Genomic DNA, 8,588 nt, shown 5'->3' with positions numbered 1-8,588 from the left:
ATATATATATATTTTTTTTTTTGGTAAGGCAATTGAGGTTAAGTGACTTGTTCAAGGTTACACAGCTAGTAAGTGTCAAGTGTCTGAGGCTGGATTTGAACTCAGGTCCTCCTGACTCCAGGGATGATGCTCTATCCACTGTGCCACCTAGCTGCCCCCCAACCTATGCTTAAAACCATCATATGGACATCTCTATTTACAACAGGCCCATAGAAAATCAATAGGTAAATCACTTGGAAAATTATCTATAGCTTGCTATAGAAGATATCCAGCTTCTTAGAGCTCCTGCTAAAGTCCCTCACCACCTGACAGAAATAAGGTAGGCATTTCATCAGTTCACTGGTGCAGGGTATGGGTGCTGACTATTGAAGGCTGCAGGTGGGTAATCAGCTCTAATCCAACTCTCAGACAATGGAACCTTGAAATGCTGTTGACACAGCATGGGCAAACGAACCTTCTCAAACCACTCACCCAACCGAAGCTTTGGCAGACTCTCTGTCTCACTCTGTCTCTGTCTCATACACACACACACACACACACACACACACACACATGTATATATACACATATATGTATATATGCATACACACATATGTATATATACACATATATGTATATATGCACACACATATATATGTATGTATACACATATATACACATACATATATTTATTTTGTTAAATATTTCCCAATTACATAACAAATTTTCTTTAATTCATTAAAAAACTTTTGAGTTCCAAATTCTCTCCCTATCTCTTTCCCCTTCTCCATGCCTTGAGAAAGTAAGCAATATGATATTGATTATACATGTGAAGTCATGCAAAACATATTTCCACATTAACCATGTCATAAAAGAAAACATACTCCAGGCAGCTAGGTGGCGCAGTGGCTAGAGCACTGGCCCTGGAGTCAGTACCTGAGTTCAAATCCGGCCTCAGACACTTAACACTTACTAGCTGTGTGACCCTGGGCAAGTCACTTAACCCCAATTGCCTCACTAAAAACAAAAACAAAAACAAAAAAAACCCATACAAAATGAGAAAAATAAAGAAAGCAAAAAAAAAAAGTATGCTTCAGTCTGTACTTGGATTTCATCAATTCTCTCTCTAAGGATAGATAACATTTTTCATAATGGAATTTTAATTTTCTTTGGACTTATATTTGAGCATTGTCTCAATCAGAGTACCTGAATCTTTCACAGTTGATTAATGTTGCAATATTGCTGTTACTGCTTACAATGTTCTTCTGTACAAATCCTATACAAATGCTCACTTTACTTTTCCTCAGTTCATATATGTCTTCCTAGGTTTTTCTAGCAGTGTCTTTCTAATGCTATTGGCTCAAGCCCCTAGTGTGTTTGCCCCAATAATAATCAATTGTACCAATTAATATTTCCTATATATCACTGATTGACCAAATGAATAGCACTCCAATATCACTTAACCAATTAATATCAATTAGTTTTTACGAATGTATACTTACTGAGAAGATATAACAAGAACAGAAGAACAGTTGTTCTTGTATCCTCCCCCAAAAAAGAATAGGGGCACACTCTCCTAGGGTACTTGCCACAAAGCCTTTGTCTCCACCAACTTCACTTCAGAATGAGGCATAACCAAAAGACAAGTTGTTCTCTCTTGGCTACCATCAATCCACTGCCACACTGAGCCAAGCAAGTTACTCCTCATGGGGTTCAGGGGCTGGCAGATTATGGTGTGGATGCCATCTCTAGGGCTCCAAATACAAAAAAATACAAAAGGTTGCAAGTTGGTCCATTCTGTGTCTTGTACTTGAACTAAGAGCAAGAAATAACAGGCTCAGGAACAGCAAAACTCCAGAAGAATGTGTTGAAATCATCTTCTAACCAAGAATGGCTTGGCAGGTCAGAAGGAGGATGCTGCTGTGCTGATACAGGAGTGAAGCCCAACCCCACAGTCACCCTGAAACAGATCCAGTCACAGGAAGGCCTCACCAGAGAAGGAGACCCCCAGAGACTCTGAGTCAACTGAAGTGCCAGTGTCGTCAGGAATTAAGCTGATGGTCTGGTGAGAGGGCTGAGCCCTGGGCAGGGGGGAGACTACAGGGGTCTATGCTGGTACTGAGGCACCCCTGCTGGGAACCAGGAGGTAGGCTTGAGTAGCAGTGGCTCAGGTGGGGGAGGGGCACGGGCTCTTAGGAGCTAACAACCACAACACACAAAGCTGGTTGATTAGTAAGTTGATCTGGGGTCATCTACGGACCAGGGAACAGGCCAGGCGAGTGAAGAACCTGATCCTCCTTAATTCATACCACCTTGGACTTCTTAAGCTTGGGATACTGCAGCCTGGAAACAGTGCCCTACTTTAAGGAGCTAAAAGTCTAGTAAAAGAAAGGCAAGATGAGCTGACAGAGAAAGGTGATGACCATAGAAAGTTTCTTTAGTAACAAGGAAGACCGAGGTGCACCCTCAGAGGAAGATGTCAACATCAGGGCCCCTATATCTAAAGCTTCCAAGAAAAATATGAATTGGTCTAAATCCATAGAGGCACTTAAAAAGGACTTTGAAGATAAAGTTAGAGAGGTAGAGGAAAAAATGGAAAGAGAAATGAGGGTGATGCAGGAAAGACATGAGAACAAAGTCAACAGCTTGAAAAGCCAAATGGAAAAGCTCTCTGAAGAAAATAATTGCCTAAGAATTAGGATTGAACAAATAGAAGCCAGTGACTTTATGAGAAACCAAGACACAATAAAACAAATCCAGATGAATAAAAAAATAGAGGGCAATGTGAAATATCTTCTGGGAAAAACTGCTGACCTGGAAAATAGATCCAGGAGAGATAATTTGAAAATTATTGGTCTACCTGAAAACCATGATCAAGGAAAAAGCTTAGACATCATCTTCCAAGATATTGTCAGGGAAAATTGCCCTGAAATTCTAGAAGAAGAAGCTAAAATAGAAATTGAAAGAATTCACTGATTACCTCCAGAAAGAGATCCCAGAAGGAAAACTCCTAGGAATATTATAGCCAAATTCCAGAGCTCTCAGATCAAGGAGAAAATATTGCAAGCTGCCAAAAAGAAAGAAACTCTGGAACCCCAGTCAGGATAGCACAGGATCTAGCAGTTTCTACATTAAAGGACTGGAGGGCATGGAATATGATATTCCAGAAGGCAAAGGAATTGGGATTATAACCAAGAATCACCTACCCAGCAAAAGTCAGCATAATCTTTCAGAGGAAAAAAATGGGACTTTAATGAAAAAAGAGGACTTTCAGGTATTTGTGATGAAAAGACCTGAACTGAATGGCAAATTTGACTTTCAAATACAAGATCCTAGAGAACTATAAAAAACTGGAACTGGCTGACATACCTGGGGTCATACAGTGGGTGACTGTCTTGTGTCTGAGGCCAGGTTTTGGCTGGGATCCCCCTGGGCCCAGGGGTGATGCTTTGTCCACTGTATCACCTAGCTGCCCCATGATGACATCCTTAGGGTTAAATTGAGGGGTGAGGGGAATGCACTGGGGGAGGGGGAAGGGCAGAGGTGAAATCCTACATGAAAGAAACAGGAAAAGAATTATGGAGCGGGGGAAGAGATGGGAGAGGAGCAGGACAGTAAATGAATTTTACACTCATCAGAAAAGGCTCAAAGACCTTAAACTCATCAGAGTTGGCTCAAGGAGGGACTAAAACACACATCCAACTGGGTGGAGTAATCTATTTAATCTGGGCAGTAAATGAGCCGAACACTCATCAGAATTGGCTCAAAGACCTCAATCTCATTAGAATTGGCTCAAGGAGGGAATAATGTACACACAATGTAATTTCTCTAACCAGGCAGGAAAATAGGAGGGGAAGGGGATAAAGAGAAAGGGACAAAAGGAAGGGCAGAGTGGGGGAGGGGACAGACAGAAGCAAATCCTTTTTGAAGAGTTAGAGGATGAAAGATGGATAATAGAATAAATATCATGGGGAAGGGAATAGGATGGAAAGTGTAACGATTGGAATGACGCCACCTGCTGGATACTTACTGTAGAAGAGTTCTGCCCATGAAGCGAAGGTCTTTGAGGGCAAGACCAGGAGTCTTTTCTTTGGCGGGAGGAAGTGACGCGGACTAGTGGGAGGAGGAAGGAAGAGACTGGCGCTGACTCTGGGGCTCTTTCCTCTGGACTCTGGCGGAGAAGGGAGCTAGAAATGTGCTCTCCCTTTAATAGATAGGAATCTAGGCCTTTTTCTCTCTCTTTACCAAATTCTTATTCTCCTTAATAAATGCTTAAAAGTCTAACTCTTGCTAAAGCTTATAATTTATTGGCGACCACTCATTAGATATTTTAGACAGTTTAGCTAGAATTTTAGCCTTAACAGATGGCTGACCACGAAGAGGAAAGCTAAACCTCAGTCTTCTGATCTTCTGGTTGGGTAAGAAATTTCCCCTACCCTAACCTAAATCTTAAGTACTGCTGAATTGCCAGGTGTTTTCCCTTTAAATTTTTTCGAATGGACCTTTTAAACTCCCTAATTACCCTATTTTTGATTTTAGTCTGTTTAACCAGACAAATGGGAGATAAGATCATGTTAATGCTTTGTTTTTGTGGATTTTCTATTTTTCTTTTTATTTTTGTTAAAAGAGCCAGTAACTTACTCACAGGAGGAAATATCTCTCCCTCTCCCAACCATGCTTTTTCAGAGAAACCTGAAGAGATTCCTGCTGCTTTTCCCAGTTCCAACACTAATTGTTGCTCTAATTTTGCATGCCTGGAGGCAATGACCCACCCTCTAGAAGCTTTTAATCCCCTAGCACCTGGAGGCAAAGTGGGGGAAGAGGAATCCAGGCCTGAGTTCAAAATCAAGTCGGATTCAAATTGCGCTGGTCCCTCCCCTCCTCCCCAGACCCCACCCTCTACTCCTCCTATGGCCAAGCCCATAGCTTCCCCTGCCTGGGAAGTCCAGAGATCTGATGTGCATGCTCAACTTTTTCTACCTGCATTTGCAGCTTCAGGCTCAGCCCTTCCCCGGCCTGGCTGTGCTTTTGAGACAATCTTAGAAAACTCTTTAAATTCCAGATATGCTTGTTTTGTTCATAATTTTGCTAACCTGCTTTTGTCTTTAATTAGTAATCTTATAAAGCATTTGTATGGTGAAAAGACTGACAGACAATATAAAGGGGTTAAAGAAGAAAAACTTAAGCTGAATAAGAATGACAACCATCAACATAGTTCAAGACTCTGCTTCTTTTGCCATGGAAGGGTATATATTTTACAGAAATGTAGAAGTAAGCAGCAAGGTATTGATATGAGTATTGGGGATTTTAGATATTGGAATCAAGAGTGTTCTGAATTCACTCAGATTATTAATGTCAGTCCAGAGGTTACATAGGATTTCTGTGCTATTATATATACATTTTGAAATTAATGGTATGGGTTTATTTTCATAGAGATTTTCATGCTTTTGAGATTGTGTCTTATACTTAGTTTCTAAAACAAGGAGAATATTTGTAAAAGCTTTTTATAGTCATGTGATCAAGTTTATATTTTATAATACTCTTATTGATATTAAGTTCATATTCATTTAGATTTCCTTAGTTTGAATTTCACTGTATTTTATGGTTCCATGTGTATTTTCTTCTATTCATTTGTCTATCTAATTTTGAAACATTGCAAGATGGTTTTGATTTTATTATACAATGTTAATTCTAGGAGTATTGTGCTCCCATATTCTGAGTTATTTGTTTTTGCTATTTTTTCTCAACTGATTATTTGATCAAACTCTTTAAAGCATTTCCCTGGCAAATTGTTTGCCATGGCAAGTGTAAATTGATTCTAGAAGTATTATTTTTGATAAGCATATTCCAAAAAAAAAAAAAGAGAGGAACATTTGTAAAAGTTGTCTTTGAGATTGTGTTGTGCTTTAACTTGTATTCAAATATGTTCTGATTTTTCACAAAAGTAATTGTATACTAAGTAAAAAAAAGGGGTATTATTTGAAATTGTTGCATAATTATATATTGTGTTCTGAGTCGATGTATTCACATTTTTTGCAATCATTTATTATCCTCAATTTTTAAATCCATATGAGATTTTAAATTATGGGAATTTATCATTTAAGACATTAATTGCCATTATTCTGAGTTATCAGATGCCAGTTGGCCAAGATGCCATCCAATCACAAGAGGAATACATGCAAGAGCAGACACTGAACTGTCACATGAGGGGAGACATGCATGAAGTCAAGGTATGGCCGAGGGAACGGCTTTTGACAAATGTTGAGGTTGGATTCTCTTGGTTTAATATTTTATTCTCTTTTTCCCCACAATATTGTACAGATGGCTGGAAGTATTCATCCCACCCATCTCACTTCTACACCTGGCTTCTATGCTCCCTCCTATATGCCTGATGCCATGGACATCTCAATCCCATGCATCTGATTAAGTCTGACTCAGTTTCTTCCAATATGTTCGGTGGCATGGACATATATTCCATCCACCTATTTTAAGCCTGGCATACTGTATGGGCAGTACATATTGCTCAAGTGTGGGAATGCTCATATCCCATCATTTCTCTGTTCTTTTATGGTAACCCCCATAATTATCTCAGGTGTCATGATAAATACAGTGTTGAATTTGGCCTTGACACCTGTTACCAATTATATTAGATTTTTTAATTTCTCATAATGGCATGAGGATAATTAGGCAGATGATGCAAAAAGTGATGAAACAAAGATAAAAAATTATTTTTAATAATTAATATCGCAGCAATTGTCTTCTCAATTACCCTCCATAAGGGGGGGGACTATAGTAATATTATAATTTTAAAGAATGGTTCAATTTTTGTTTTATTATATGTTTCATGTGTAACAACTAAGATTCTGAATTCCTTTAGACATGTTTTTGAGAACTTTCATTGTTTGATTTGATTATTGACAAAGCTATTTTAAAGTTGTGTTAAGCTCAATTTTGTAGGAAATTTTCCTGGCTGATTACCAGCATCCACACATCAACCCCTGAAAAGACTTCCATTCCATGACTACACCTAGAGGACATCTGAGAAAAGACTTTCAGAGACTTTAAATGAACAGTTTTGATTTGTTGTTTTTGTTGTTTTTTTTCTCTTTCTGTTATAATATACACCATCTGTAACATGTATTCTCTGCAGAGGCCCTCCCTTTGCAAGACTAATGTCAAAGCGTCGGTTCATGAGGACAAAAAAAAAATCGCCCCTCTGGACAAAACTTTCCTCTCTTCCTTTTCTATATTGTTGTTCACATATTATTAGTTAGCAATAGTTATTATATTGTTTTTACTGTTCCGTCAAGGAAACATTTTGTTTCTTGAGGAACAACAGGGGGGACTGTAACGATTGGAATGACGCCACCTGCTGGATACTTACTGTAGAAGAGTTCTGCCCATGAAGCGAAGGTCTTTGAGGGCAAGACCAGGAGTCTTTTCTTTGGCGGGAGGAAGTGACGCGGACTAGTGGGAGGAGGAAGGAAGAGACTGGCGCTGACTCTGGGGCTCTTTCCTCTGGACTCTGGCGGAGAAGGGAGCTAGAAATGTGCTCTCCCTTTAATAGATAGGAATCTAGGCCTTTTTCTCTCTCTTTACCAAATTCTTATTCTCCTTAATAAATGCTTAAAAGTCTAACTCTTGCTAAAGCTTATAATTTATTGGCGACCACTCATTAGATATTTTAGACAGTTTAGCTAGAATTTTAGCCTTAACAAAAGGAAACAGTTAACAATAGTAATCATGAAAAAGAGAAAAGGGGGAAAATTGTACAAAAAATATTTATAGCAACTCTTTGTGGAGGCTAAGAATTGAGAATCAAGGGAATGTCCATCAATTGAGGAATGATGGAGAAAGCTGTGCTATATGATTGTAGTGGAATGGTCTTGTGCTATAGGAAATGACAAACAGGATGATCCCAGACAAACCTGGAAAGACTAATGAACATCATTGTATAGTGAAGTGAGCAGAGCTGGGAGGACATTGTGCATAGTGACAGCAATATTGTTCGATGAGCAATTGTGAATGACTTAACTACTCTCAGCAGTGCAATGATCCAAGACAATCCCAAGGAACTAATGAGGAAGCTTACTATCCACCCCCATAGAAAGAACTGATAAAAAGAACACTTGTGGATTATACAAATATAACCTGGTTGCAATCTTGTGGAGGGGGGGAGGAAAGGGAGGGAGGGAGAAAAATTTGGAACTCTAAATCTTATGAAAATGAATGTTGGAAACTACTCTTACATGTAACTGGAAAAAATAAAATAAATGTTTGTTGCTAAAAAAAGAAGAAGAAGAAGAAAAGCAATAACAGGCTCAAAGAGACAGAGAGGAAGAGGTGCCAGGCTTGCAGTCATGTATTGGATGAGGGGATATATAAGCAGTGGGATAGCAGGAGGCTACAACCCACTGCCACTACCTCTCTCTCCCCATCCAGAGGCTTACAGTAGTCCTGGCTTTAAACATAGCCTGGAAAGAGAAAGATCAAATTTCTCCCATGGGAGTCTTTTGCATGCATGCTTAGTTCTAGCTTGGCAGCCGATTGAAGAGGCCACCACGTGGGAAGCAGACAGGAAACTGTCTGAGAATACCTATTTTGAAGGG

The sequence above is a fragment of the Dromiciops gliroides genome, chromosome 2 (assembly GCF_019393635.1).
Source record: "Dromiciops gliroides isolate mDroGli1 chromosome 2, mDroGli1.pri, whole genome shotgun sequence".
NCBI classification, from domain to species: Eukaryota; Metazoa; Chordata; class Mammalia; order Microbiotheria; family Microbiotheriidae; genus Dromiciops; species Dromiciops gliroides.
This window is presented reverse-complemented; position numbering follows the sequence as displayed.